This window comes from Chanodichthys erythropterus, unplaced genomic scaffold (genome assembly GCF_024489055.1).
Source record: "Chanodichthys erythropterus isolate Z2021 unplaced genomic scaffold, ASM2448905v1 ctg001700_np12, whole genome shotgun sequence".
Lineage (NCBI taxonomy): Eukaryota > Metazoa > Chordata > Actinopteri > Cypriniformes > Xenocyprididae > Chanodichthys > Chanodichthys erythropterus.
Window position 1 is genome coordinate 52,915 of NW_027125674.1, and position 24,855 is coordinate 77,769.

At 50.4% G+C, this 24,855-nt stretch overlaps 54 non-coding genes across 54 annotated transcripts; 13 read left to right on the top strand and 41 right to left on the bottom strand.

Moving 5' to 3' along the window:
- Positions 1-83: 83 nt before the first annotated feature.
- Positions 84-155, bottom strand: trnap-ugg (transfer RNA proline (anticodon UGG)). The gene has a single exon. It is a non-coding gene; the product is annotated as a tRNA-Pro (tRNA).
- A 765-nt stretch (positions 156-920) lies between these two features.
- Positions 921-992, bottom strand: trnap-ugg (transfer RNA proline (anticodon UGG)). Its single transcript has one exon. It is a non-coding gene; the product is annotated as a tRNA-Pro (tRNA).
- A 159-nt stretch (positions 993-1,151) lies between these two features.
- On the top strand, positions 1,152-1,224 carry trnar-ccg (transfer RNA arginine (anticodon CCG)). The gene has a single exon. It is a non-coding gene; the product is annotated as a tRNA-Arg (tRNA).
- Positions 1,225-1,579: 355 nt separating this feature from the next.
- On the bottom strand, positions 1,580-1,651 carry trnap-cgg (transfer RNA proline (anticodon CGG)). The gene has a single exon. It is a non-coding gene; the product is annotated as a tRNA-Pro (tRNA).
- A 258-nt stretch (positions 1,652-1,909) lies between these two features.
- trnap-ugg (transfer RNA proline (anticodon UGG)) lies at positions 1,910-1,981 on the bottom strand. The gene has a single exon. It is a non-coding gene; the product is annotated as a tRNA-Pro (tRNA).
- Positions 1,982-2,746: 765 nt separating this feature from the next.
- Positions 2,747-2,818, bottom strand: trnap-ugg (transfer RNA proline (anticodon UGG)). The gene has a single exon. It is a non-coding gene; the product is annotated as a tRNA-Pro (tRNA).
- Positions 2,819-2,977: 159 nt separating this feature from the next.
- On the top strand, positions 2,978-3,050 carry trnar-ccg (transfer RNA arginine (anticodon CCG)). Its single transcript has one exon. It is a non-coding gene; the product is annotated as a tRNA-Arg (tRNA).
- Positions 3,051-3,405: 355 nt separating this feature from the next.
- Positions 3,406-3,477, bottom strand: trnap-cgg (transfer RNA proline (anticodon CGG)). Its single transcript has one exon. It is a non-coding gene; the product is annotated as a tRNA-Pro (tRNA).
- A 259-nt stretch (positions 3,478-3,736) lies between these two features.
- Positions 3,737-3,808, bottom strand: trnap-ugg (transfer RNA proline (anticodon UGG)). Its single transcript has one exon. It is a non-coding gene; the product is annotated as a tRNA-Pro (tRNA).
- Positions 3,809-4,573: 765 nt separating this feature from the next.
- On the bottom strand, positions 4,574-4,645 carry trnap-ugg (transfer RNA proline (anticodon UGG)). Its single transcript has one exon. It is a non-coding gene; the product is annotated as a tRNA-Pro (tRNA).
- A 159-nt stretch (positions 4,646-4,804) lies between these two features.
- Positions 4,805-4,877, top strand: trnar-ccg (transfer RNA arginine (anticodon CCG)). The gene has a single exon. It is a non-coding gene; the product is annotated as a tRNA-Arg (tRNA).
- A 355-nt stretch (positions 4,878-5,232) lies between these two features.
- Positions 5,233-5,304, bottom strand: trnap-cgg (transfer RNA proline (anticodon CGG)). Its single transcript has one exon. It is a non-coding gene; the product is annotated as a tRNA-Pro (tRNA).
- A 259-nt stretch (positions 5,305-5,563) lies between these two features.
- On the bottom strand, positions 5,564-5,635 carry trnap-ugg (transfer RNA proline (anticodon UGG)). Its single transcript has one exon. It is a non-coding gene; the product is annotated as a tRNA-Pro (tRNA).
- Positions 5,636-6,400: 765 nt separating this feature from the next.
- Positions 6,401-6,472, bottom strand: trnap-ugg (transfer RNA proline (anticodon UGG)). Its single transcript has one exon. It is a non-coding gene; the product is annotated as a tRNA-Pro (tRNA).
- Positions 6,473-6,631: 159 nt separating this feature from the next.
- Positions 6,632-6,704, top strand: trnar-ccg (transfer RNA arginine (anticodon CCG)). The gene has a single exon. It is a non-coding gene; the product is annotated as a tRNA-Arg (tRNA).
- A 355-nt stretch (positions 6,705-7,059) lies between these two features.
- Positions 7,060-7,131, bottom strand: trnap-cgg (transfer RNA proline (anticodon CGG)). The gene has a single exon. It is a non-coding gene; the product is annotated as a tRNA-Pro (tRNA).
- A 258-nt stretch (positions 7,132-7,389) lies between these two features.
- Positions 7,390-7,461, bottom strand: trnap-ugg (transfer RNA proline (anticodon UGG)). Its single transcript has one exon. It is a non-coding gene; the product is annotated as a tRNA-Pro (tRNA).
- Positions 7,462-8,226: 765 nt separating this feature from the next.
- trnap-ugg (transfer RNA proline (anticodon UGG)) lies at positions 8,227-8,298 on the bottom strand. Its single transcript has one exon. It is a non-coding gene; the product is annotated as a tRNA-Pro (tRNA).
- Positions 8,299-8,457: 159 nt separating this feature from the next.
- On the top strand, positions 8,458-8,530 carry trnar-ccg (transfer RNA arginine (anticodon CCG)). Its single transcript has one exon. It is a non-coding gene; the product is annotated as a tRNA-Arg (tRNA).
- A 355-nt stretch (positions 8,531-8,885) lies between these two features.
- trnap-cgg (transfer RNA proline (anticodon CGG)) lies at positions 8,886-8,957 on the bottom strand. Its single transcript has one exon. It is a non-coding gene; the product is annotated as a tRNA-Pro (tRNA).
- A 258-nt stretch (positions 8,958-9,215) lies between these two features.
- trnap-ugg (transfer RNA proline (anticodon UGG)) lies at positions 9,216-9,287 on the bottom strand. Its single transcript has one exon. It is a non-coding gene; the product is annotated as a tRNA-Pro (tRNA).
- Positions 9,288-10,052: 765 nt separating this feature from the next.
- trnap-ugg (transfer RNA proline (anticodon UGG)) lies at positions 10,053-10,124 on the bottom strand. Its single transcript has one exon. It is a non-coding gene; the product is annotated as a tRNA-Pro (tRNA).
- Positions 10,125-10,283: 159 nt separating this feature from the next.
- trnar-ccg (transfer RNA arginine (anticodon CCG)) lies at positions 10,284-10,356 on the top strand. Its single transcript has one exon. It is a non-coding gene; the product is annotated as a tRNA-Arg (tRNA).
- A 355-nt stretch (positions 10,357-10,711) lies between these two features.
- Positions 10,712-10,783, bottom strand: trnap-cgg (transfer RNA proline (anticodon CGG)). Its single transcript has one exon. It is a non-coding gene; the product is annotated as a tRNA-Pro (tRNA).
- A 259-nt stretch (positions 10,784-11,042) lies between these two features.
- trnap-ugg (transfer RNA proline (anticodon UGG)) lies at positions 11,043-11,114 on the bottom strand. The gene has a single exon. It is a non-coding gene; the product is annotated as a tRNA-Pro (tRNA).
- Positions 11,115-11,879: 765 nt separating this feature from the next.
- Positions 11,880-11,951, bottom strand: trnap-ugg (transfer RNA proline (anticodon UGG)). Its single transcript has one exon. It is a non-coding gene; the product is annotated as a tRNA-Pro (tRNA).
- Positions 11,952-12,110: 159 nt separating this feature from the next.
- On the top strand, positions 12,111-12,183 carry trnar-ccg (transfer RNA arginine (anticodon CCG)). The gene has a single exon. It is a non-coding gene; the product is annotated as a tRNA-Arg (tRNA).
- Positions 12,184-12,538: 355 nt separating this feature from the next.
- Positions 12,539-12,610, bottom strand: trnap-cgg (transfer RNA proline (anticodon CGG)). The gene has a single exon. It is a non-coding gene; the product is annotated as a tRNA-Pro (tRNA).
- A 258-nt stretch (positions 12,611-12,868) lies between these two features.
- On the bottom strand, positions 12,869-12,940 carry trnap-ugg (transfer RNA proline (anticodon UGG)). Its single transcript has one exon. It is a non-coding gene; the product is annotated as a tRNA-Pro (tRNA).
- Positions 12,941-13,705: 765 nt separating this feature from the next.
- On the bottom strand, positions 13,706-13,777 carry trnap-ugg (transfer RNA proline (anticodon UGG)). Its single transcript has one exon. It is a non-coding gene; the product is annotated as a tRNA-Pro (tRNA).
- A 159-nt stretch (positions 13,778-13,936) lies between these two features.
- Positions 13,937-14,009, top strand: trnar-ccg (transfer RNA arginine (anticodon CCG)). The gene has a single exon. It is a non-coding gene; the product is annotated as a tRNA-Arg (tRNA).
- A 355-nt stretch (positions 14,010-14,364) lies between these two features.
- On the bottom strand, positions 14,365-14,436 carry trnap-cgg (transfer RNA proline (anticodon CGG)). The gene has a single exon. It is a non-coding gene; the product is annotated as a tRNA-Pro (tRNA).
- Positions 14,437-14,695: 259 nt separating this feature from the next.
- trnap-ugg (transfer RNA proline (anticodon UGG)) lies at positions 14,696-14,767 on the bottom strand. The gene has a single exon. It is a non-coding gene; the product is annotated as a tRNA-Pro (tRNA).
- A 765-nt stretch (positions 14,768-15,532) lies between these two features.
- On the bottom strand, positions 15,533-15,604 carry trnap-ugg (transfer RNA proline (anticodon UGG)). The gene has a single exon. It is a non-coding gene; the product is annotated as a tRNA-Pro (tRNA).
- A 159-nt stretch (positions 15,605-15,763) lies between these two features.
- trnar-ccg (transfer RNA arginine (anticodon CCG)) lies at positions 15,764-15,836 on the top strand. The gene has a single exon. It is a non-coding gene; the product is annotated as a tRNA-Arg (tRNA).
- Positions 15,837-16,191: 355 nt separating this feature from the next.
- On the bottom strand, positions 16,192-16,263 carry trnap-cgg (transfer RNA proline (anticodon CGG)). The gene has a single exon. It is a non-coding gene; the product is annotated as a tRNA-Pro (tRNA).
- Positions 16,264-16,522: 259 nt separating this feature from the next.
- Positions 16,523-16,594, bottom strand: trnap-ugg (transfer RNA proline (anticodon UGG)). The gene has a single exon. It is a non-coding gene; the product is annotated as a tRNA-Pro (tRNA).
- Positions 16,595-17,359: 765 nt separating this feature from the next.
- Positions 17,360-17,431, bottom strand: trnap-ugg (transfer RNA proline (anticodon UGG)). Its single transcript has one exon. It is a non-coding gene; the product is annotated as a tRNA-Pro (tRNA).
- A 159-nt stretch (positions 17,432-17,590) lies between these two features.
- trnar-ccg (transfer RNA arginine (anticodon CCG)) lies at positions 17,591-17,663 on the top strand. The gene has a single exon. It is a non-coding gene; the product is annotated as a tRNA-Arg (tRNA).
- Positions 17,664-18,018: 355 nt separating this feature from the next.
- Positions 18,019-18,090, bottom strand: trnap-cgg (transfer RNA proline (anticodon CGG)). Its single transcript has one exon. It is a non-coding gene; the product is annotated as a tRNA-Pro (tRNA).
- Positions 18,091-18,348: 258 nt separating this feature from the next.
- Positions 18,349-18,420, bottom strand: trnap-ugg (transfer RNA proline (anticodon UGG)). The gene has a single exon. It is a non-coding gene; the product is annotated as a tRNA-Pro (tRNA).
- Positions 18,421-19,185: 765 nt separating this feature from the next.
- On the bottom strand, positions 19,186-19,257 carry trnap-ugg (transfer RNA proline (anticodon UGG)). Its single transcript has one exon. It is a non-coding gene; the product is annotated as a tRNA-Pro (tRNA).
- Positions 19,258-19,416: 159 nt separating this feature from the next.
- trnar-ccg (transfer RNA arginine (anticodon CCG)) lies at positions 19,417-19,489 on the top strand. Its single transcript has one exon. It is a non-coding gene; the product is annotated as a tRNA-Arg (tRNA).
- Positions 19,490-19,844: 355 nt separating this feature from the next.
- trnap-cgg (transfer RNA proline (anticodon CGG)) lies at positions 19,845-19,916 on the bottom strand. The gene has a single exon. It is a non-coding gene; the product is annotated as a tRNA-Pro (tRNA).
- Positions 19,917-20,174: 258 nt separating this feature from the next.
- Positions 20,175-20,246, bottom strand: trnap-ugg (transfer RNA proline (anticodon UGG)). Its single transcript has one exon. It is a non-coding gene; the product is annotated as a tRNA-Pro (tRNA).
- A 765-nt stretch (positions 20,247-21,011) lies between these two features.
- Positions 21,012-21,083, bottom strand: trnap-ugg (transfer RNA proline (anticodon UGG)). The gene has a single exon. It is a non-coding gene; the product is annotated as a tRNA-Pro (tRNA).
- Positions 21,084-21,242: 159 nt separating this feature from the next.
- On the top strand, positions 21,243-21,315 carry trnar-ccg (transfer RNA arginine (anticodon CCG)). The gene has a single exon. It is a non-coding gene; the product is annotated as a tRNA-Arg (tRNA).
- A 355-nt stretch (positions 21,316-21,670) lies between these two features.
- On the bottom strand, positions 21,671-21,742 carry trnap-cgg (transfer RNA proline (anticodon CGG)). The gene has a single exon. It is a non-coding gene; the product is annotated as a tRNA-Pro (tRNA).
- Positions 21,743-22,000: 258 nt separating this feature from the next.
- On the bottom strand, positions 22,001-22,072 carry trnap-ugg (transfer RNA proline (anticodon UGG)). Its single transcript has one exon. It is a non-coding gene; the product is annotated as a tRNA-Pro (tRNA).
- A 765-nt stretch (positions 22,073-22,837) lies between these two features.
- On the bottom strand, positions 22,838-22,909 carry trnap-ugg (transfer RNA proline (anticodon UGG)). Its single transcript has one exon. It is a non-coding gene; the product is annotated as a tRNA-Pro (tRNA).
- A 159-nt stretch (positions 22,910-23,068) lies between these two features.
- trnar-ccg (transfer RNA arginine (anticodon CCG)) lies at positions 23,069-23,141 on the top strand. The gene has a single exon. It is a non-coding gene; the product is annotated as a tRNA-Arg (tRNA).
- Positions 23,142-23,496: 355 nt separating this feature from the next.
- On the bottom strand, positions 23,497-23,568 carry trnap-cgg (transfer RNA proline (anticodon CGG)). The gene has a single exon. It is a non-coding gene; the product is annotated as a tRNA-Pro (tRNA).
- Positions 23,569-23,826: 258 nt separating this feature from the next.
- Positions 23,827-23,898, bottom strand: trnap-ugg (transfer RNA proline (anticodon UGG)). The gene has a single exon. It is a non-coding gene; the product is annotated as a tRNA-Pro (tRNA).
- A 765-nt stretch (positions 23,899-24,663) lies between these two features.
- Positions 24,664-24,735, bottom strand: trnap-ugg (transfer RNA proline (anticodon UGG)). The gene has a single exon. It is a non-coding gene; the product is annotated as a tRNA-Pro (tRNA).
- Between the last annotated feature and the right edge of the window lie 120 nt (positions 24,736-24,855).

A 24,855-nucleotide genomic window follows, 5' to 3' on the forward strand; every position in this document is an offset into this window, starting at 1 on the left:
CATAGTTTAGATGAACACAGGCAGCAGTAAGGATTTCAAAACCAGGACAAACAGCTGCCCCTGCCGCTCGCTCTGAAAACGCTGGGCTCGTCCGGGATTTGAACCCGGGACCTCTCGCACCCAAAGCGAGAATCATACCCCTAGACCAACGAGCCTTGTGCACGTGCCCTTCCACGCTGATATTAAACAAAGCGCTGCGTGCTGGAGGCCCAGTGGCCTAATGGGTAAAGGCCGCATCTTACTTTTGCGCTACTATGAAGGCTCCGCGTACGAAAGCAGAGAGGATGACACACATAACAGATGGGAAAGTGTCATGAAAGATTGATTTAAAAGAGAATTCCACAAAATGTCGAAGGCTTGACTATGAAACCATGAGGCATCAGCCTCCCACCTAGGGCGTGCTTGATGAGCTAGCTCCAAGCTGATGCTGCGAAAAGTCAATGACCATTTGTTCAAAGAAACTCCATAGAACGACAAGTATATATGTGCTTAGCGTTTCTGCAAAAGAGCCACGTTAATTCAATGAAGAGCGATATAGAATGGTTTGAATCCCACAGCGGCATCTACAGACCTGCAGAAAGTTCGATTTGGCCGAAGCATCAGCCTCTGATGCCCGAGAACGTGACGTCAAGTACCACGTGGGTTGCAGTAAATGGCCTGATGTCAAGTAGTTGATAAAGAAAAGCAGCAATCGGAAAAAGTGCCAGAAAACCCTTGAACTTGAACAGAACGGGCAGGCACTAGTTCTAATAGAAAGCGTTTGTGGGCGGGCTGCCGCTCTGAGCATGGTCTGTCCGAGGAAATGAGGCTTGTCATCTGGCTGAATCTCGGCTATGTAGTAGAACAGGTGATCACAGGCAGCAGTAAGGATTTCAAAACCAGGACAAACAGCTGCCCCTGCCGCTCACTCTGAAACCGCTGGGCTCGTCCGGGATTTGAACCCGGGACCTCTCGCACCCAAAGCGAGAATCATACCCCTAGACCAACGAGCCTTGTCGATGGAAGATCTTTCGTGAGGGCGCCACAAATTCAGTGAAGCTCTCCTCAGTGACAGGACGTGACCTGGCATCAAGATACTAAAGTGTAGATGTTTGAGTGGCAGAAACTCCTTGAAGCCATGCTACAGATCAAAGGCCAAGCTCGCCAGACAAGGCCCAGTGGCCTAATGGATAAGGCATCAGCCTCCGGAGCTGGGGATTGTGGGTTCAAGTCCCACCTGGGTCGTCTTTGATGGGCTACCTTTAAGTTGGCTGTGCGAGAAATTCCGGGATGATTTGTTCAGAGCAACGCTATAGCCTTGATGACCGCAAGACCAGAATTAGCACAGAACTGACAAACTTCTGATAGCTGTGGCAGCTTTTGCGAGCACCAGACTGTCAGTGAATCAATCTGGCCCGCCTGTGCATGTGCCCTTTCAGGCTGAAATTACACAAAGCACTGTGTGCAAGAGGACGCTGGAGAACGTGACGTCAAGTACCACGTGGGTTGCAGTAAATGGCCTGGTATGAAGTGGTTGATAAAGAAAAGCAGCAATCGAAAAAAGTGCAAGAAAACCCCGGCACTCATACTAAAGGCGAGAGGGCTCGTCCGGGATTTGAACCCGGGACCTCTCGCACCCGAAGCGAGAATCATACCCCTAGACCAACGAGCCTGACCGCTGAATGCTTAGGCTACATGTGTACACTTGTAGAGTCATAGAATGCTGGCCGCTAAAAGAAAAGCGCAGGCGCTAGTTCTAATAGAATGCGTTTGTTGGCGGGCTGCCCCTCTGAGTAGGGTCTGTCCGAGGAAATGACGCTTGTCATCTGGCTGAATCTCGGCTATGTCATAGTTTAGATGAACACAGGCAGCAGTAAGGATTTCAAAACCAGGACAAACAGCTGCCCCTGCCGCTCGCTCTGAAAACGCTGGGCTCGTCCGGGATTTGAACCCGGGACCTCTCGCACCCAAAGCGAGAATCATACCCCTAGACCAACGAGCCTTGTGCACGTGCCCTTCCACGCTGATATTAAACAAAGCGCTGCGTGCTGGAGGCCCAGTGGCCTAATGGGTAAAGGCCGCATCTTACTTTTGCGCTACTATGAAGGCTCCGCGTACGAAAGCAGAGAGGATGACACACATAACAGATGGGAAAGTGTCATGAAAGATTGATTTAAAAGAGAATTCCACAAAATGTCGAAGGCTTGACTATGAAACCATGAGGCATCAGCCTCCCACCTAGGGCGTGCTTGATGAGCTAGCTCCAAGCTGATGCTGCGAAAAGTCAATGACCATTTGTTCAAAGAAACTCCATAGAACGACAAGTATATATGTGCTTAGCGTTTCTGCAAAAGAGCCACGTTAATTCAATGAAGAGCGATATAGAATGGTTTGAATCCCACAGCGGCATCTACAGACCTGCAGAAAGTTCGATTTGGCCGAAGCATCAGCCTCTGATGCCCGAGAACGTGACGTCAAGTACCACGTGGGTTGCAGTAAATGGCCTGATGTCAAGTAGTTGATAAAGAAAAGCAGCAATCGGAAAAAGTGCCAGAAAACCCTTGAACTTGAACAGAACGGGCAGGCACTAGTTCTAATAGAAAGCGTTTGTGGGCGGGCTGCCGCTCTGAGCATGGTCTGTCCGAGGAAATGAGGCTTGTCATCTGGCTGAATCTCGGCTATGTAGTAGAACAGGTGATCACAGGCAGCAGTAAGGATTTCAAAACCAGGACAAACAGCTGCCCCTGCCGCTCACTCTGAAACCGCTGGGCTCGTCCGGGATTTGAACCCGGGACCTCTCGCACCCAAAGCGAGAATCATACCCCTAGACCAACGAGCCTTGTCGATGGAAGATCTTTCGTGAGGGCGCCACAAATTCAGTGAAGCTCTCCTCAGTGACAGGACGTGACCTGGCATCAAGATACTAAAGTGTAGATGTTTGAGTGGCAGAAACTCCTTGAAGCCATGCTACAGATCAAAGGCCAAGCTCGCCAGACAAGGCCCAGTGGCCTAATGGATAAGGCATCAGCCTCCGGAGCTGGGGATTGTGGGTTCAAGTCCCACCTGGGTCGTCTTTGATGGGCTACCTTTAAGTTGGCTGTGCGAGAAATTCCGGGATGATTTGTTCAGAGCAACGCTATAGCCTTGATGACCGCAAGACCAGAATTAGCACAGAACTGACAAACTTCTGATAGCTGTGGCAGCTTTTGCGAGCACCAGACTGTCAGTGAATCAATCTGGCCCGCCTGTGCATGTGCCCTTTCAGGCTGAAATTACACAAAGCACTGTGTGCAAGAGGACGCTGGAGAACGTGACGTCAAGTACCACGTGGGTTGCAGTAAATGGCCTGGTATGAAGTGGTTGATAAAGAAAAGCAGCAATCGAAAAAAGTGCAAGAAAACCCCGGCACTCATACTAAAGGCGAGAGGGCTCGTCCGGGATTTGAACCCGGGACCTCTCGCACCCGAAGCGAGAATCATACCCCTAGACCAACGAGCCTGACCGCTGAATGCTTAGGCTACATGTGTACACTTGTAGAGTCATAGAATGCTGGCCGCTAAAAGAAAAGGCGCAGGCGCTAGTTCTAATAGAATGCGTTTGTTGGCGGGCTGCCCCTCTGAGTAGGGTCTGTCCGAGGAAATGACGCTTGTCATCTGGCTGAATCTCGGCTATGTCATAGTTTAGATGAACACAGGCAGCAGTAAGGATTTCAAAACCAGGACAAACAGCTGCCCCTGCCGCTCGCTCTGAAATCGCTGGGCTCGTCCGGGATTTGAACCCGGGACCTCTCGCACCCAAAGCGAGAATCATACCCCTAGACCAACGAGCCTTGTGCACGTGCCCTTCCACGCTGATATTAAACAAAGCGCTGCGTGCTGGAGGCCCAGTGGCCTAATGGGTAAAGGCCGCATCTTACTTTTGCGCTACTATGAAGGCTCCGCGTACGAAAGCAGAGAGGATGACACACATAACAGATGGGAAAGTGTCATGAAAGATTGATTTAAAAGAGAATTCCACAAAATGTCGAAGGCTTGACTATGAAACCATGAGGCATCAGCCTCCCACCTAGGGCGTGCTTGATGAGCTAGCTCCAAGCTGATGCTGCGAAAAGTCAATGACCATTTGTTCAAAGAAACTCCATAGAACGACAAGTATATATGTGCTTAGCGTTTCTGCAAAAGAGCCACGTTAATTCAATGAAGAGCGATATAGAATGGTTTGAATCCCACAGCGGCATCTACAGACCTGCAGAAAGTTCGATTTGGCCGAAGCATCAGCCTCTGATGCCCGAGAACGTGACGTCAAGTACCACGTGGGTTGCAGTAAATGGCCTGATGTCAAGTAGTTGATAAAGAAAAGCAGCAATCGGAAAAAGTGCCAGAAAACCCTTGAACTTGAACAGAACGGGCAGGCACTAGTTCTAATAGAAAGCGTTTGTGGGCGGGCTGCCGCTCTGAGCATGGTCTGTCCGAGGAAATGAGGCTTGTCATCTGGCTGAATCTCGGCTATGTAGTAGAACAGGTGATCACAGGCAGCAGTAAGGATTTCAAAACCAGGACAAACAGCTGCCCCTGCCGCTCACTCTGAAACCGCTGGGCTCGTCCGGGATTTGAACCCGGGACCTCTCGCACCCAAAGCGAGAATCATACCCCTAGACCAACGAGCCTTGTCGATGGAAGATCTTTCGTGAGGGCGCCACAAATTCAGTGAAGCTCTCCTCAGTGACAGGACGTGACCTGGCATCAAGATACTAAAGTGTAGATGTTTGAGTGGCAGAAACTCCTTGAAGCCATGCTACAGATCAAAGGCCAAGCTCGCCAGACAAGGCCCAGTGGCCTAATGGATAAGGCATCAGCCTCCGGAGCTGGGGATTGTGGGTTCAAGTCCCACCTGGGTCGTCTTTGATGGGCTACCTTTAAGTTGGCTGTGCGAGAAATTCCGGGATGATTTGTTCAGAGCAACGCTATAGCCTTGATGACCGCAAGACCAGAATTAGCACAGAACTGACAAACTTCTGATAGCTGTGGCAGCTTTTGCGAGCACCAGACTGTCAGTGAATCAATCTGGCCCGCCTGTGCATGTGCCCTTTCAGGCTGAAATTACACAAAGCACTGTGTGCAAGAGGACGCTGGAGAACGTGACGTCAAGTACCACGTGGGTTGCAGTAAATGGCCTGGTATGAAGTGGTTGATAAAGAAAAGCAGCAATCGAAAAAAGTGCAAGAAAACCCCGGCACTCATACTAAAGGCGAGAGGGCTCGTCCGGGATTTGAACCCGGGACCTCTCGCACCCGAAGCGAGAATCATACCCCTAGACCAACGAGCCTGACCGCTGAATGCTTAGGCTACATGTGTACACTTGTAGAGTCATAGAATGCTGGCCGCTAAAAGAAAAGGCGCAGGCGCTAGTTCTAATAGAATGCGTTTGTTGGCGGGCTGCCCCTCTGAGTAGGGTCTGTCCGAGGAAATGACGCTTGTCATCTGGCTGAATCTCGGCTATGTCATAGTTTAGATGAACACAGGCAGCAGTAAGGATTTCAAAACCAGGACAAACAGCTGCCCCTGCCGCTCGCTCTGAAATCGCTGGGCTCGTCCGGGATTTGAACCCGGGACCTCTCGCACCCAAAGCGAGAATCATACCCCTAGACCAACGAGCCTTGTGCACGTGCCCTTCCACGCTGATATTAAACAAAGCGCTGCGTGCTGGAGGCCCAGTGGCCTAATGGGTAAAGGCCGCATCTTACTTTTGCGCTACTATGAAGGCTCCGCGTACGAAAGCAGAGAGGATGACACACATAACAGATGGGAAAGTGTCATGAAAGATTGATTTAAAAGAGAATTCCACAAAATGTCGAAGGCTTGACTATGAAACCATGAGGCATCAGCCTCCCACCTAGGGCGTGCTTGATGAGCTAGCTCCAAGCTGATGCTGCGAAAAGTCAATGACCATTTGTTCAAAGAAACTCCATAGAACGACAAGTATATATGTGCTTAGCGTTTCTGCAAAAGAGCCACGTTAATTCAATGAAGAGCGATATAGAATGGTTTGAATCCCACAGCGGCATCTACAGACCTGCAGAAAGTTCGATTTGGCCGAAGCATCAGCCTCTGATGCCCGAGAACGTGACGTCAAGTACCACGTGGGTTGCAGTAAATGGCCTGATGTCAAGTAGTTGATAAAGAAAAGCAGCAATCGGAAAAAGTGCCAGAAAACCCTTGAACTTGAACAGAACGGGCAGGCACTAGTTCTAATAGAAAGCGTTTGTGGGCGGGCTGCCGCTCTGAGCATGGTCTGTCCGAGGAAATGAGGCTTGTCATCTGGCTGAATCTCGGCTATGTAGTAGAACAGGTGATCACAGGCAGCAGTAAGGATTTCAAAACCAGGACAAACAGCTGCCCCTGCCGCTCACTCTGAAACCGCTGGGCTCGTCCGGGATTTGAACCCGGGACCTCTCGCACCCAAAGCGAGAATCATACCCCTAGACCAACGAGCCTTGTCGATGGAAGATCTTTCGTGAGGGCGCCACAAATTCAGTGAAGCTCTCCTCAGTGACAGGACGTGACCTGGCATCAAGATACTAAAGTGTAGATGTTTGAGTGGCAGAAACTCCTTGAAGCCATGCTACAGATCAAAGGCCAAGCTCGCCAGACAAGGCCCAGTGGCCTAATGGATAAGGCATCAGCCTCCGGAGCTGGGGATTGTGGGTTCAAGTCCCACCTGGGTCGTCTTTGATGGGCTACCTTTAAGTTGGCTGTGCGAGAAATTCCGGGATGATTTGTTCAGAGCAACGCTATAGCCTTGATGACCGCAAGACCAGAATTAGCACAGAACTGACAAACTTCTGATAGCTGTGGCAGCTTTTGCGAGCACCAGACTGTCAGTGAATCAATCTGGCCCGCCTGTGCATGTGCCCTTTCAGGCTGAAATTACACAAAGCACTGTGTGCAAGAGGACGCTGGAGAACGTGACGTCAAGTACCACGTGGGTTGCAGTAAATGGCCTGGTATGAAGTGGTTGATAAAGAAAAGCAGCAATCGAAAAAAGTGCAAGAAAACCCCGGCACTCATACTAAAGGCGAGAGGGCTCGTCCGGGATTTGAACCCGGGACCTCTCGCACCCGAAGCGAGAATCATACCCCTAGACCAACGAGCCTGACCGCTGAATGCTTAGGCTACATGTGTACACTTGTAGAGTCATAGAATGCTGGCCGCTAAAAGAAAGGCGCAGGCGCTAGTTCTAATAGAATGCGTTTGTTGGCGGGCTGCCCCTCTGAGTAGGGTCTGTCCGAGGAAATGACGCTTGTCATCTGGCTGAATCTCGGCTATGTCATAGTTTAGATGAACACAGGCAGCAGTAAGGATTTCAAAACCAGGACAAACAGCTGCCCCTGCCGCTCGCTCTGAAAACGCTGGGCTCGTCCGGGATTTGAACCCGGGACCTCTCGCACCCAAAGCGAGAATCATACCCCTAGACCAACGAGCCTTGTGCACGTGCCCTTCCACGCTGATATTAAACAAAGCGCTGCGTGCTGGAGGCCCAGTGGCCTAATGGGTAAAGGCCGCATCTTACTTTTGCGCTACTATGAAGGCTCCGCGTACGAAAGCAGAGAGGATGACACACATAACAGATGGGAAAGTGTCATGAAAGATTGATTTAAAAGAGAATTCCACAAAATGTCGAAGGCTTGACTATGAAACCATGAGGCATCAGCCTCCCACCTAGGGCGTGCTTGATGAGCTAGCTCCAAGCTGATGCTGCGAAAAGTCAATGACCATTTGTTCAAAGAAACTCCATAGAACGACAAGTATATATGTGCTTAGCGTTTCTGCAAAAGAGCCACGTTAATTCAATGAAGAGCGATATAGAATGGTTTGAATCCCACAGCGGCATCTACAGACCTGCAGAAAGTTCGATTTGGCCGAAGCATCAGCCTCTGATGCCCGAGAACGTGACGTCAAGTACCACGTGGGTTGCAGTAAATGGCCTGATGTCAAGTAGTTGATAAAGAAAAGCAGCAATCGGAAAAAGTGCCAGAAAACCCTTGAACTTGAACAGAACGGGCAGGCACTAGTTCTAATAGAAAGCGTTTGTGGGCGGGCTGCCGCTCTGAGCATGGTCTGTCCGAGGAAATGAGGCTTGTCATCTGGCTGAATCTCGGCTATGTAGTAGAACAGGTGATCACAGGCAGCAGTAAGGATTTCAAAACCAGGACAAACAGCTGCCCCTGCCGCTCACTCTGAAACCGCTGGGCTCGTCCGGGATTTGAACCCGGGACCTCTCGCACCCAAAGCGAGAATCATACCCCTAGACCAACGAGCCTTGTCGATGGAAGATCTTTCGTGAGGGCGCCACAAATTCAGTGAAGCTCTCCTCAGTGACAGGACGTGACCTGGCATCAAGATACTAAAGTGTAGATGTTTGAGTGGCAGAAACTCCTTGAAGCCATGCTACAGATCAAAGGCCAAGCTCGCCAGACAAGGCCCAGTGGCCTAATGGATAAGGCATCAGCCTCCGGAGCTGGGGATTGTGGGTTCAAGTCCCACCTGGGTCGTCTTTGATGGGCTACCTTTAAGTTGGCTGTGCGAGAAATTCCGGGATGATTTGTTCAGAGCAACGCTATAGCCTTGATGACCGCAAGACCAGAATTAGCACAGAACTGACAAACTTCTGATAGCTGTGGCAGCTTTTGCGAGCACCAGACTGTCAGTGAATCAATCTGGCCCGCCTGTGCATGTGCCCTTTCAGGCTGAAATTACACAAAGCACTGTGTGCAAGAGGACGCTGGAGAACGTGACGTCAAGTACCACGTGGGTTGCAGTAAATGGCCTGGTATGAAGTGGTTGATAAAGAAAAGCAGCAATCGAAAAAAGTGCAAGAAAACCCCGGCACTCATACTAAAGGCGAGAGGGCTCGTCCGGGATTTGAACCCGGGACCTCTCGCACCCGAAGCGAGAATCATACCCCTAGACCAACGAGCCTGACCGCTGAATGCTTAGGCTACATGTGTACACTTGTAGAGTCATAGAATGCTGGCCGCTAAAAGAAAGGCGCAGGCGCTAGTTCTAATAGAATGCGTTTGTTGGCGGGCTGCCCCTCTGAGTAGGGTCTGTCCGAGGAAATGACGCTTGTCATCTGGCTGAATCTCGGCTATGTCATAGTTTAGATGAACACAGGCAGCAGTAAGGATTTCAAAACCAGGACAAACAGCTGCCCCTGCCGCTCGCTATGATAAGCGTGGGCTCGTCCGGGATTTGAACCCGGGACCTCTCGCACCCAAAGCGAGAATCATACCCCTAGACCAACGAGCCTTGTGCACGTGCCCTTCCACGCTGATATTAAACAAAGCGCTGCGTGCTGGAGGCCCAGTGGCCTAATGGGTAAAGGCCGCATCTTACTTTTGCGCTACTATGAAGGCTCCGCGTACGAAAGCAGAGAGGATGACACACATAACAGATGGGAAAGTGTCATGAAAGATTGATTTAAAAGAGAATTCCACAAAATGTCGAAGGCTTGACTATGAAACCATGAGGCATCAGCCTCCCACCTAGGGCGTGCTTGATGAGCTAGCTCCAAGCTGATGCTGCGAAAAGTCAATGACCATTTGTTCAAAGAAACTCCATAGAACGACAAGTATATATGTGCTTAGCGTTTCTGCAAAAGAGCCACGTTAATTCAATGAAGAGCGATATAGAATGGTTTGAATCCCACAGCGGCATCTACAGACCTGCAGAAAGTTCGATTTGGCCGAAGCATCAGCCTCTGATGCCCGAGAACGTGACGTCAAGTACCACGTGGGTTGCAGTAAATGGCCTGATGTCAAGTAGTTGATAAAGAAAAGCAGCAATCGGAAAAAGTGCCAGAAAACCCTTGAACTTGAACAGAACGGGCAGGCACTAGTTCTAATAGAAAGCGTTTGTGGGCGGGCTGCCGCTCTGAGCATGGTCTGTCCGAGGAAATGAGGCTTGTCATCTGGCTGAATCTCGGCTATGTAGTAGAACAGGTGATCACAGGCAGCAGTAAGGATTTCAAAACCAGGACAAACAGCTGCCCCTGCCGCTCACTCTGAAACCGCTGGGCTCGTCCGGGATTTGAACCCGGGACCTCTCGCACCCAAAGCGAGAATCATACCCCTAGACCAACGAGCCTTGTCGATGGAAGATCTTTCGTGAGGGCGCCACAAATTCAGTGAAGCTCTCCTCAGTGACAGGACGTGACCTGGCATCAAGATACTAAAGTGTAGATGTTTGAGTGGCAGAAACTCCTTGAAGCCATGCTACAGATCAAAGGCCAAGCTCGCCAGACAAGGCCCAGTGGCCTAATGGATAAGGCATCAGCCTCCGGAGCTGGGGATTGTGGGTTCAAGTCCCACCTGGGTCGTCTTTGATGGGCTACCTTTAAGTTGGCTGTGCGAGAAATTCCGGGATGATTTGTTCAGAGCAACGCTATAGCCTTGATGACCGCAAGACCTGAATTAGCACAGAACTGACAAACTTCTGATAGCTGTGGCAGCTTTTGCGAGCACCAGACTGTCAGTGAATCAATCTGGCCCGCCTGTGCATGTGCCCTTTCAGGCTGAAATTACACAAAGCACTGTGTGCAAGAGGACGCTGGAGAACGTGACGTCAAGTACCACGTGGGTTGCAGTAAATGGCCTGGTATGAAGTGGTTGATAAAGAAAAGCAGCAATCGAAAAAAGTGCAAGAAAACCCCGGCACTCATACTAAAGGCGAGAGGGCTCGTCCGGGATTTGAACCCGGGACCTCTCGCACCCGAAGCGAGAATCATACCCCTAGACCAACGAGCCTGACCGCTGAATGCTTAGGCTACATGTGTACACTTGTAGAGTCATAGAATGCTGGCCGCTAAAAGAAAGGCGCAGGCGCTAGTTCTAATAGAATGCGTTTGTTGGCGGGCTGCCCCTCTGAGTAGGGTCTGTCCGAGGAAATGACGCTTGTCATCTGGCTGAATCTCGGCTATGTCATAGTTTAGATGAACACAGGCAGCAGTAAGGATTTCAAAACCAGGACAAACAGCTGCCCCTGCCGCTCGCTCTGAAAATCGCTGGGCTCGTCCGGGATTTGAACCCGGGACCTCTCGCACCCAAAGCGAGAATCATACCCCTAGACCAACGAGCCTTGTGCACGTGCCCTTCCACGCTGATATTAAACAAAGCGCTGCGTGCTGGAGGCCCAGTGGCCTAATGGGTAAAGGCCGCATCTTACTTTTGCGCTACTATGAAGGCTCCGCGTACGAAAGCAGAGAGGATGACACACATAACAGATGGGAAAGTGTCATGAAAGATTGATTTAAAAGAGAATTCCACAAAATGTCGAAGGCTTGACTATGAAACCATGAGGCATCAGCCTCCCACCTAGGGCGTGCTTGATGAGCTAGCTCCAAGCTGATGCTGCGAAAAGTCAATGACCATTTGTTCAAAGAAACTCCATAGAACGACAAGTATATATGTGCTTAGCGTTTCTGCAAAAGAGCCACGTTAATTCAATGAAGAGCGATATAGAATGGTTTGAATCCCACAGCGGCATCTACAGACCTGCAGAAAGTTCGATTTGGCCGAAGCATCAGCCTCTGATGCCCGAGAACGTGACGTCAAGTACCACGTGGGTTGCAGTAAATGGCCTGATGTCAAGTAGTTGATAAAGAAAAGCAGCAATCGGAAAAAGTGCCAGAAAACCCTTGAACTTGAACAGAACGGGCAGGCACTAGTTCTAATAGAAAGCGTTTGTGGGCGGGCTGCCGCTCTGAGCATGGTCTGTCCGAGGAAATGAGGCTTGTCATCTGGCTGAATCTCGGCTATGTAGTAGAACAGGTGATCACAGGCAGCAGTAAGGATTTCAAAACCAGGACAAACAGCTGCCCCTGCCGCTCACTCTGAAACCGCTGGGCTCGTCCGGGATTTGAACCCGGGACCTCTCGCACCCAAAGCGAGAATCATACCCCTAGACCAACGAGCCTTGTCGATGGAAGATCTTTCGTGAGGGCGCCACAAATTCAGTGAAGCTCTCCTCAGTGACAGGACGTGACCTGGCATCAAGATACTAAAGTGTAGATGTTTGAGTGGCAGAAACTCCTTGAAGCCATGCTACAGATCAAAGGCCAAGCTCGCCAGACAAGGCCCAGTGGCCTAATGGATAAGGCATCAGCCTCCGGAGCTGGGGATTGTGGGTTCAAGTCCCACCTGGGTCGTCTTTGATGGGCTACCTTTAAGTTGGCTGTGCGAGAAATTCCGGGATGATTTGTTCAGAGCAACGCTATAGCCTTGATGACCGCAAGACCAGAATTAGCACAGAACTGACAAACTTCTGATAGCTGTGGCAGCTTTTGCGAGCACCAGACTGTCAGTGAATCAATCTGGCCCGCCTGTGCATGTGCCCTTTCAGGCTGAAATTACACAAAGCACTGTGTGCAAGAGGACGCTGGAGAACGTGACGTCAAGTACCACGTGGGTTGCAGTAAATGGCCTGGTATGAAGTGGTTGATAAAGAAAAGCAGCAATCGAAAAAAGTGCAAGAAAACCCCGGCACTCATACTAAAGGCGAGAGGGCTCGTCCGGGATTTGAACCCGGGACCTCTCGCACCCGAAGCGAGAATCATACCCCTAGACCAACGAGCCTGACCGCTGAATGCTTAGGCTACATGTGTACACTTGTAGAGTCATAGAATGCTGGCCGCTAAAAGAAAGGCGCAGGCGCTAGTTCTAATAGAATGCGTTTGTTGGCGGGCTGCCCCTCTGAGTAGGGTCTGTCCGAGGAAATGACGCTTGTCATCTGGCTGAATCTCGGCTATGTCATAGTTTAGATGAACACAGGCAGCAGTAAGGATTTCAAAACCAGGACAAACAGCTGCCCCTGCCGCTCGCTCTGAAAACGCTGGGCTCGTCCGGGATTTGAACCCGGGACCTCTCGCACCCAAAGCGAGAATCATACCCCTAGACCAACGAGCCTTGTGCACGTGCCCTTCCACGCTGATATTAAACAAAGCGCTGCGTGCTGGAGGCCCAGTGGCCTAATGGGTAAAGGCCGCATCTTACTTTTGCGCTACTATGAAGGCTCCGCGTACGAAAGCAGAGAGGATGACACACATAACAGATGGGAAAGTGTCATGAAAGATTGATTTAAAAGAGAATTCCACAAAATGTCGAAGGCTTGACTATGAAACCATGAGGCATCAGCCTCCCACCTAGGGCGTGCTTGATGAGCTAGCTCCAAGCTGATGCTGCGAAAAGTCAATGACCATTTGTTCAAAGAAACTCCATAGAACGACAAGTATATATGTGCTTAGCGTTTCTGCAAAAGAGCCACGTTAATTCAATGAAGAGCGATATAGAATGGTTTGAATCCCACAGCGGCATCTACAGACCTGCAGAAAGTTCGATTTGGCCGAAGCATCAGCCTCTGATGCCCGAGAACGTGACGTCAAGTACCACGTGGGTTGCAGTAAATGGCCTGATGTCAAGTAGTTGATAAAGAAAAGCAGCAATCGGAAAAAGTGCCAGAAAACCCTTGAACTTGAACAGAACGGGCAGGCACTAGTTCTAATAGAAAGCGTTTGTGGGCGGGCTGCCGCTCTGAGCATGGTCTGTCCGAGGAAATGAGGCTTGTCATCTGGCTGAATCTCGGCTATGTAGTAGAACAGGTGATCACAGGCAGCAGTAAGGATTTCAAAACCAGGACAAACAGCTGCCCCTGCCGCTCACTCTGAAACCGCTGGGCTCGTCCGGGATTTGAACCCGGGACCTCTCGCACCCAAAGCGAGAATCATACCCCTAGACCAACGAGCCTTGTCGATGGAAGATCTTTCGTGAGGGCGCCACAAATTCAGTGAAGCTCTCCTCAGTGACAGGACGTGACCTGGCATCAAGATACTAAAGTGTAGATGTTTGAGTGGCAGAAACTCCTTGAAGCCATGCTACAGATCAAAGGCCAAGCTCGCCAGACAAGGCCCAGTGGCCTAATGGATAAGGCATCAGCCTCCGGAGCTGGGGATTGTGGGTTCAAGTCCCACCTGGGTCGTCTTTGATGGGCTACCTTTAAGTTGGCTGTGCGAGAAATTCCGGGATGATTTGTTCAGAGCAACGCTATAGCCTTGATGACCGCAAGACCAGAATTAGCACAGAACTGACAAACTTCTGATAGCTGTGGCAGCTTTTGCGAGCACCAGACTGTCAGTGAATCAATCTGGCCCGCCTGTGCATGTGCCCTTTCAGGCTGAAATTACACAAAGCACTGTGTGCAAGAGGACGCTGGAGAACGTGACGTCAAGTACCACGTGGGTTGCAGTAAATGGCCTGGTATGAAGTGGTTGATAAAGAAAAGCAGCAATCGAAAAAAGTGCAAGAAAACCCCGGCACTCATACTAAAGGCGAGAGGGCTCGTCCGGGATTTGAACCCGGGACCTCTCGCACCCGAAGCGAGAATCATACCCCTAGACCAACGAGCCTGACCGCTGAATGCTTAGGCTACATGTGTACACTTGTAGAGTCATAGAATGCTGGCCGCTAAAAGAAAAGGCGCAGGCGCTAGTTCTAATAGAATGCGTTTGTTGGCGGGCTGCCCCTCTGAGTAGGGTCTGTCCGAGGAAATGACGCTTGTCATCTGGCTGAATCTCGGCTATGTCATAGTTTAGATGAACACAGGCAGCAGTAAGGATTTCAAAACCAGGACAAACAGCTGCCCCTGCCGCTCGCTCTGAAATCGCTGGGCTCGTCCGGGATTTGAACCCGGGACCTCTCGCACCCAAAGCGAGAATCATACCCCTAGACCAACGAGCCTTGTGCACGTGCCCTTCCACGCTGATATTAAACAAAGCGCTGCGTGCTGGAGGCCCAGTGGCCTAATGGGTAAAGGCCGCATCTTACTTTTGCGCTACTATGAAGGCTCCGCGTACGAAAGCAGAGAGGATGACACACATAACAGATGGGAAAGTGTCATGAAAGATTGATTTAAAAGAGAATTCCACAAAATGTCGAAGGCTTGACTATGAAACCATGAGGCATCAGCCTCCCACCTAGGGCGTGCTTGATGAGCTAGCTCCAAGCTGATGCTGCGAAAAGTCAATGACCATTTGTTCAAAGAAACTCCATAGAACGACAAGTATATATGTGCTTAGCGTTTCTGCAAAAGAGCCACGTTAATTCAATGAAGAGCGATATAGAATGGTTTGAATCCCACAGCGGCATCTACAGACCTGCAGAAAGTTCGATTTGGCCGAAGCATCAGCCTCTGATGCCCGAGAACGTGACGTCAAGTACCACGTGGGTTGCAGTAAATGGCCTGATGTCAAGTAGTTGATAAAGAAAAGCAGCAATCGGAAAAAGTGCCAGAAAACCCTTGAACTTGAACAGAACGGGCAGGCACTAGTTCTAATAGAAAGCGTTTGTGGGCGGGCTGCCGCTCTGAGCATGGTCTGTCCGAGGAAATGAGGCTTGTCATCTGGCTGAATCTCGGCTATGTAGTAGAACAGGTGATCACAGGCAGCAGTAAGGATTTCAAAACCAGGACAAACAGCTGCCCCTGCCGCTCACTCTGAAACCGCTGGGCTCGTCCGGGATTTGAACCCGGGACCTCTCGCACCCAAAGCGAGAATCATACCCCTAGACCAACGAGCCTTGTCGATGGAAGATCTTTCGTGAGGGCGCCACAAATTCAGTGAAGCTCTCCTCAGTGACAGGACGTGACCTGGCATCAAGATACTAAAGTGTAGATGTTTGAGTGGCAGAAACTCCTTGAAGCCATGCTACAGATCAAAGGCCAAGCTCGCCAGACAAGGCCCAGTGGCCTAATGGATAAGGCATCAGCCTCCGGAGCTGGGGATTGTGGGTTCAAGTCCCACCTGGGTCGTCTTTGATGGGCTACCTTTAAGTTGGCTGTGCGAGAAATTCCGGGATGATTTGTTCAGAGCAACGCTATAGCCTTGATGACCGCAAGACCAGAATTAGCACAGAACTGACAAACTTCTGATAGCTGTGGCAGCTTTTGCGAGCACCAGACTGTCAGTGAATCAATCTGGCCCGCCTGTGCATGTGCCCTTTCAGGCTGAAATTACACAAAGCACTGTGTGCAAGAGGACGCTGGAGAACGTGACGTCAAGTACCACGTGGGTTGCAGTAAATGGCCTGGTATGAAGTGGTTGATAAAGAAAAGCAGCAATCGAAAAAAGTGCAAGAAAACCCCGGCACTCATACTAAAGGCGAGAGGGCTCGTCCGGGATTTGAACCCGGGACCTCTCGCACCCGAAGCGAGAATCATACCCCTAGACCAACGAGCCTGACCGCTGAATGCTTAGGCTACATGTGTACACTTGTAGAGTCATAGAATGCTGGCCGCTAAAAGAAAAGGCGCAGGCGCTAGTTCTAATAGAATGCGTTTGTTGGCGGGCTGCCCCTCTGAGTAGGGTCTGTCCGAGGAAATGACGCTTGTCATCTGGCTGAATCTCGGCTATGTCATAGTTTAGATGAACACAGGCAGCAGTAAGGATTTCAAAACCAGGACAAACAGCTGCCCCTGCCGCTCGCTCTGAAATCGCTGGGCTCGTCCGGGATTTGAACCCGGGACCTCTCGCACCCAAAGCGAGAATCATACCCCTAGACCAACGAGCCTTGTGCACGTGCCCTTCCACGCTGATATTAAACAAAGCGCTGCGTGCTGGAGGCCCAGTGGCCTAATGGGTAAAGGCCGCATCTTACTTTTGCGCTACTATGAAGGCTCCGCGTACGAAAGCAGAGAGGATGACACACATAACAGATGGGAAAGTGTCATGAAAGATTGATTTAAAAGAGAATTCCACAAAATGTCGAAGGCTTGACTATGAAACCATGAGGCATCAGCCTCCCACCTAGGGCGTGCTTGATGAGCTAGCTCCAAGCTGATGCTGCGAAAAGTCAATGACCATTTGTTCAAAGAAACTCCATAGAACGACAAGTATATATGTGCTTAGCGTTTCTGCAAAAGAGCCACGTTAATTCAATGAAGAGCGATATAGAATGGTTTGAATCCCACAGCGGCATCTACAGACCTGCAGAAAGTTCGATTTGGCCGAAGCATCAGCCTCTGATGCCCGAGAACGTGACGTCAAGTACCACGTGGGTTGCAGTAAATGGCCTGATGTCAAGTAGTTGATAAAGAAAAGCAGCAATCGGAAAAAGTGCCAGAAAACCCTTGAACTTGAACAGAACGGGCAGGCACTAGTTCTAATAGAAAGCGTTTGTGGGCGGGCTGCCGCTCTGAGCATGGTCTGTCCGAGGAAATGAGGCATGTCATCTGGCTGAATCTCGGCTATGTAGTAGAACAGGTGATCACAGGCAGCAGTAAGGATTTCAAAACCAGGACAAACAGCTGCCCCTGCCGCTCACTCTGAAACCGCTGGGCTCGTCCGGGATTTGAACCCGGGACCTCTCGCACCCAAAGCGAGAATCATACCCCTAGACCAACGAGCCTTGTCGATGGAAGATCTTTCGTGAGGGCGCCACAAATTCAGTGAAGCTCTCCTCAGTGACAGGACGTGAACTGGCATCAAGATACTAAAGTGTAGATGTTTGAGTGGCAGAAACTCCTTGAAGCCATCCTACAGATCAAAGGCCAAGCTCGCCAGACAAGGCCCAGTGGCCTAATGGATAAGGCATCAGCCTCCGGAGCTGGGGATTGTGGGTTCAAGTCCCACCTGGGTCGTCTTTGATGGGCTACCTTTAAGTTGGCTGTGCGAGAAATTCCGGGATGATTTGTTCAGAGCAACGCTATAGCCTTGATGACCGCAAGACCAGAATTAGCACAGAACTGACAAACTTCTGATAGCTGTGGCAGCTTTTGCGAGCACCAGACTGTCAGTGAATCAATCTGGCCCGCCTGTGCATGTGCCCTTTCAGGCTGAAATTACACAAAGCACTGTGTGCAAGAGGACGCTGGAGAACGTGACGTCAAGTACCACGTGGGTTGCAGTAAATGGCCTGGTATGAAGTGGTTGATAAAGAAAAGCAGCAATCGAAAAAAGTGCAAGAAAACCCCGGCACTCATACTAAAGGCGAGAGGGCTCGTCCGGGATTTGAACCCGGGACCTCTCGCACCCGAAGCGAGAATCATACCCCTAGACCAACGAGCCTGACCGCTGAATGCTTAGGCTACATGTGTACACTTGTAGAGTCATAGAATGCTGGCCGCTAAAAGAAAAGCGCAGGCGCTAGTTCTAATAGAATGCGTTTGTTGGCGGGCTGCCCCTCTGAGTAGGGTCTGTCCGAGGAAATGACGCTTGTCATCTGGCTGAATCTCGGCTATGTCATAGTTTAGATGAACACAGGCAGCAGTAAGGATTTCAAAACCAGGACAAACAGCTGCCCCTGCCGCTCGCTCTGAAATCGCTGGGCTCGTCCGGGATTTGAACCCGGGACCTCTCGCACCCAAAGCGAGAATCATACCCCTAGACCAACGAGCCTTGTGCACGTGCCCTTCCACGCTGATATTAAACAAAGCGCTGCGTGCTGGAGGCCCAGTGGCCTAATGGGTAAAGGCCGCATCTTACTTTTGCGCTACTATGAAGGCTCCGCGTACGAAAGCAGAGAGGATGACACACATAACAGATGGGAAAGTGTCATGAAAGATTGATTTAAAAGAGAATTCCACAAAATGTCGAAGGCTTGACTATGAAACCATGAGGCATCAGCCTCCCACCTAGGGCGTGCTTGATGAGCTAGCTCCAAGCTGATGCTGCGAAAAGTCAATGACCATTTGTTCAAAGAAACTCCATAGAACGACAAGTATATATGTGCTTAGCGTTTCTGCAAAAGAGCCACGTTAATTCAATGAAGAGCGATATAGAATGGTTTGAATCCCACAGCGGCATCTACAGACCTGCAGAAAGTTCGATTTGGCCGAAGCATCAGCCTCTGATGCCCGAGAACGTGACGTCAAGTACCACGTGGGTTGCAGTAAATGGCCTGATGTCAAGTAGTTGATAAAGAAAAGCAGCAATCGGAAAAAGTGCCAGAAAACCCTTGAACTTGAACAGAACGGGCAGGCACTAGTTCTAATAGAAAGCGTTTGTGGGCGGGCTGCCGCTCTGAGCATGGTCTGTCCGAGGAAATGAGGCTTGTCATCTGGCTGAATCTCGGCTATGTAGTAGAACAGGTGATCACAGGCAGCAGTAAGGATTTCAAAACCAGGACAAACAGCTGCCCCTGCCGCTCACTCTGAAACCGCTGGGCTCGTCCGGGATTTGAACCCGGGACCTCTCGCACCCAAAGCGAGAATCATACCCCTAGACCAACGAGCCTTGTCGATGGAAGATCTTTCGTGAGGGCGCCACAAATTCAGTGAAGCTCTCCTCAGTGACAGGACGTGACCTGGCATCAAGATACTAAAGTGTAGATGTTTGAGTGGCAGAAACTCCTTGAAGCCATGCTACAGATCAAAGGCCAAGCTCGCCAGACAAGGCCCAGTGGCCTAATGGATAAGGCATCAGCCTCCGGAGCTGGGGATTGTGGGTTCAAGTCCCACCTGGGTCGTCTTTGATGGGCTACCTTTAAGTTGGCTGTGCGAGAAATTCCGGGATGATTTGTTCAGAGCAACGCTATAGCCTTGATGACCGCAAGACCAGAATTAGCACAGAACTGACAAACTTCTGATAGCTGTGGCAGCTTTTGCGAGCACCAGACTGTCAGTGAATCAATCTGGCCCGCCTGTGCATGTGCCCTTTCAGGCTGAAATTACACAAAGCACTGTGTGCAAGAGGACGCTGGAGAACGTGACGTCAAGTACCACGTGGGTTGCAGTAAATGGCCTGGTATGAAGTGGTTGATAAAGAAAAGCAGCAATCGAAAAAAGTGCAAGAAAACCCCGGCACTCATACTAAAGGCGAGAGGGCTCGTCCGGGATTTGAACCCGGGACCTCTCGCACCCGAAGCGAGAATCATACCCCTAGACCAACGAGCCTGACCGCTGAATGCTTAGGCTACATGTGTACACTTGTAGAGTCATAGAATGCTGGCCGCTAAAAGAAAGGCGCAGGCGCTAGTTCTAATAGAATGCGTTTGTTGGCGGGCTGCCCCTCTGAGTAGGGTCTGTCCGAGGAAATGACGCTTGTCATCTGGCTGAATCTCGGCTATGTCATAGTTTAGATGAACACAGGCAGCAGTAAGGATTTCAAAACCAGGACAAACAGCTGCCCCTGCCGCTCGCTCTGAAAACGCTGGGCTCGTCCGGGATTTGAACCCGGGACCTCTCGCACCCAAAGCGAGAATCATACCCCTAGACCAACGAGCCTTGTGCACGTGCCCTTCCACGCTGATATTAAACAAAGCGCTGCGTGCTGGAGGCCCAGTGGCCTAATGGGTAAAGGCCGCATCTTACTTTTGCGCTACTATGAAGGCTCCGCGTACGAAAGCAGAGAGGATGACACACATAACAGATGGGAAAGTGTCATGAAAGATTGATTTAAAAGAGAATTCCACAAAATGTCGAAGGCTTGACTATGAAACCATGAGGCATCAGCCTCCCACCTAGGGCGTGCTTGATGAGCTAGCTCCAAGCTGATGCTGCGAAAAGTCAATGACCATTTGTTCAAAGAAACTCCATAGAACGACAAGTATATATGTGCTTAGCGTTTCTGCAAAAGAGCCACGTTAATTCAATGAAGAGCGATATAGAATGGTTTGAATCCCACAGCGGCATCTACAGACCTGCAGAAAGTTCGATTTGGCCGAAGCATCAGCCTCTGATGCCCGAGAACGTGACGTCAAGTACCACGTGGGTTGCAGTAAATGGCCTGATGTCAAGTAGTTGATAAAGAAAAGCAGCAATCGGAAAAAGTGCCAGAAAACCCTTGAACTTGAACAGAACGGGCAGGCACTAGTTCTAATAGAAAGCGTTTGTGGGCGGGCTGCCGCTCTGAGCATGGTCTGTCCGAGGAAATGAGGCTTGTCATCTGGCTGAATCTCGGCTATGTAGTAGAACAGGTGATCACAGGCAGCAGTAAGGATTTCAAAACCAGGACAAACAGCTGCCCCTGCCGCTCACTCTGAAACCGCTGGGCTCGTCCGGGATTTGAACCCGGGACCTCTCGCACCCAAAGCGAGAATCATACCCCTAGACCAACGAGCCTTGTCGATGGAAGATCTTTCGTGAGGGCGCCACAAATTCAGTGAAGCTCTCCTCAGTGACAGGACGTGACCTGGCATCAAGATACTAAAGTGTAGATGTTTGAGTGGCAGAAACTCCTTGAAGCCATGCTACAGATCAAAGGCCAAGCTCGCCAGACAAGGCCCAGTGGCCTAATGGATAAGGCATCAGCCTCCGGAGCTGGGGATTGTGGGTTCAAGTCCCACCTGGGTCGTCTTTGATGGGCTACCTTTAAGTTGGCTGTGCGAGAAATTCCGGGATGATTTGTTCAGAGCAACGCTATAGCCTTGATGACCGCAAGACCAGAATTAGCACAGAACTGACAAACTTCTGATAGCTGTGGCAGCTTTTGCGAGCACCAGACTGTCAGTGAATCAATCTGGCCCGCCTGTGCATGTGCCCTTTCAGGCTGAAATTACACAAAGCACTGTGTGCAAGAGGACGCTGGAGAACGTGACGTCAAGTACCACGTGGGTTGCAGTAAATGGCCTGGTATGAAGTGGTTGATAAAGAAAAGCAGCAATCGAAAAAAGTGCAAGAAAACCCCGGCACTCATACTAAAGGCGAGAGGGCTCGTCCGGGATTTGAACCCGGGACCTCTCGCACCCGAAGCGAGAATCATACCCCTAGACCAACGAGCCTGACCGCTGAATGCTTAGGCTACATGTGTACACTTGTAGAGTCATAGAATGCTGGCCGCTAAAAGAAAGGCGCAGGCGCTAGTTCTAATAGAATGCGTTTGTTGGCGGGCTGCCCCTCTGAGTAGGGTCTGTCCGAGGAAATGACGCTTGTCATCTGGCTGAATCTCGGCTATGTCATAGTTTAGATGAACACAGGCAGCAGTAAGGATTTCAAAACCAGGACAAACAGCTGCCCCTGCCGCTCGCTCTGAAAACGCTGGGCTCGTCCGGGATTTGAACCCGGGACCTCTCGCACCCAAAGCGAGAATCATACCCCTAGACCAACGAGCCTTGTGCACGTGCCCTTCCACGCTGATATTAAACAAAGCGCTGCGTGCTGGAGGCCCAGTGGCCTAATGGGTAAAGGCCGCATCTTACTTTTGCGCTACTATGAAGGCTCCGCGTACGAAAGCAGAGAGGATGACACACATAACAGATGGGAAAGTGTCATGAAAGATTGATTTAAAAGAGAATTCCACAAAATGTCGAAGGCTTGACTATGAAACCATGAGGCATCAGCCTCCCACCTAGGGCGTGCTTGATGAGCTAGCTCCAAGCTGATGCTGCGAAAAGTCAATGACCATTTGTTCAAAGAAACTCCATAGAACGACAAGTATATATGTGCTTAGCGTTTCTGCAAAAGAGCCACGTTAATTCAATGAAGAGCGATATAGAATGGTTTGAATCCCACAGCGGCATCTACAGACCTGCAGAAAGTTCGATTTGGCCGAAGCATCAGCCTCTGATGCCCGAGAACGTGACGTCAAGTACCACGTGGGTTGCAGTAAATGGCCTGATGTCAAGTAGTTGATAAAGAAAAGCAGCAATCGGAAAAAGTGCCAGAAAACCCTTGAACTTGAACAGAACGGGCAGGCACTAGTTCTAATAGAAAGCGTTTGTGGGCGGGCTGCCGCTCTGAGCATGGTCTGTCCGAGGAAATGAGGCTTGTCATCTGGCTGAATCTCGGCTATGTAGTAGAACAGGTGATCACAGGCAGCAGTAAGGATTTCAAAACCAGGACAAACAGCTGCCCCTGCCGCTCACTCTGAAACCGCTGGGCTCGTCCGGGATTTGAACCCGGGACCTCTCGCACCCAAAGCGAGAATCATACCCCTAGACCAACGAGCCTTGTCGATGGAAGATCTTTCGTGAGGGCGCCACAAATTCAGTGAAGCTCTCCTCAGTGACAGGACGTGACCTGGCATCAAGATACTAAAGTGTAGATGTTTGAGTGGCAGAAACTCCTTGAAGCCATGCTACAGATCAAAGGCCAAGCTCGCCAGACAAGGCCCAGTGGCCTAATGGATAAGGCATCAGCCTCCGGAGCTGGGGATTGTGGGTTCAAGTCCCACCTGGGTCGTCTTTGATGGGCTACCTTTAAGTTGGCTGTGCGAGAAATTCCGGGATGATTTGTTCAGAGCAACGCTATAGCCTTGATGACCGCAAGACCAGAATTAGCACAGAACTGACAAACTTCTGATAGCTGTGGCAGCTTTTGCGAGCACCAGACTGTCAGTGAATCAATCTGGCCCGCCTGTGCATGTGCCCTTTCAGGCTGAAATTACACAAAGCACTGTGTGCAAGAGGACGCTGGAGAACGTGACGTCAAGTACCACGTGGGTTGCAGTAAATGGCCTGGTATGAAGTGGTTGATAAAGAAAAGCAGCAATCGAAAAAAGTGCAAGAAAACCCCGGCACTCATACTAAAGGCGAGAGGGCTCGTCCGGGATTTGAACCCGGGACCTCTCGCACCCGAAGCGAGAATCATACCCCTAGACCAACGAGCCTGACCGCTGAATGCTTAGGCTACATGTGTACACTTGTAGAGTCATAGAATGCTGGCCGCTAAAAGAAAGGCGCAGGCGCTAGTTCTAATAGAATGCGTTTGTTGGCGGGCTGCCCCTCTGAGTAGGGTCTGTCCGAGGAAATGACGCTTGTCATCTGGCTGAATCTCGGCTATGTCATAGTTTAGATGAACACAGGCAGCAGTAAGGATTTCAAAACCAGGACAAACAGCTGCCCCTGCCGCTCGCTCTGAAAACGCTGGGCTCGTCCGGGATTTGAACCCGGGACCTCTCGCACCCAAAGCGAGAATCATACCCCTAGACCAACGAGCCTTGTGCACGTGCCCTTCCACGCTGATATTAAACAAAGCGCTGCGTGCTGGAGGCCCAGTGGCCTAATGGGTAAAGGCCGCATCTTACTTTTGCGCTACTATGAAGGCTCCGCGTACGAAAGCAGAGAGGATGACACACATAACAGATGGGAAAGTGTCATGAAAGATTGATTTAAAAGAGAATTCCACAAAATGTCGAAGGCTTGACTATGAAACCATGAGGCATCAGCCTCCCACCTAGGGCGTGCTTGATGAGCTAGCTCCAAGCTGATGCTGCGAAAAGTCAATGACCATTTGTTCAAAGAAACTCCATAGAACGACAAGTATATATGTGCTTAGCGTTTCTGCAAAAGAGCCACGTTAATTCAATGAAGAGCGATATAGAATGGTTTGAATCCCACAGCGGCATCTACAGACCTGCAGAAAGTTCGATTTGGCCGAAGCATCAGCCTCTGATGCCCGAGAACGTGACGTCAAGTACCACGTGGGTTGCAGTAAATGGCCTGATGTCAAGTAGTTGATAAAGAAAAGCAGCAATCGGAAAAAGTGCCAGAAAACCCTTGAACTTGAACAGAACGGGCAGGCACTAGTTCTAATAGAAAGCGTTTGTGGGCGGGCTGCCGCTCTGAGCATGGTCTGTCCGAGGAAATGAGGCTTGTCATCTGGCTGAATCTCGGCTATGTAGTAGAACAGGTGATCACAGGCAGCAGTAAGGATTTCAAAACCAGGACAAACAGCTGCCCCTGCCGCTCACTCTGAAACCGCTGGGCTCGTCCGGGATTTGAACCCGGGACCTCTCGCACCCAAAGCGAGAATCATACCCCTAGACCAACGAGCCTTGTCGATGGAAGATCTTTCGTGAGGGCGCCACAAATTCAGTGAAGCTCTCCTCAGTGACAGGACGTGACCTGGCATCAAGATACTAAAGTGTAGATGTTTGAGTGGCAGAAACTCCTTG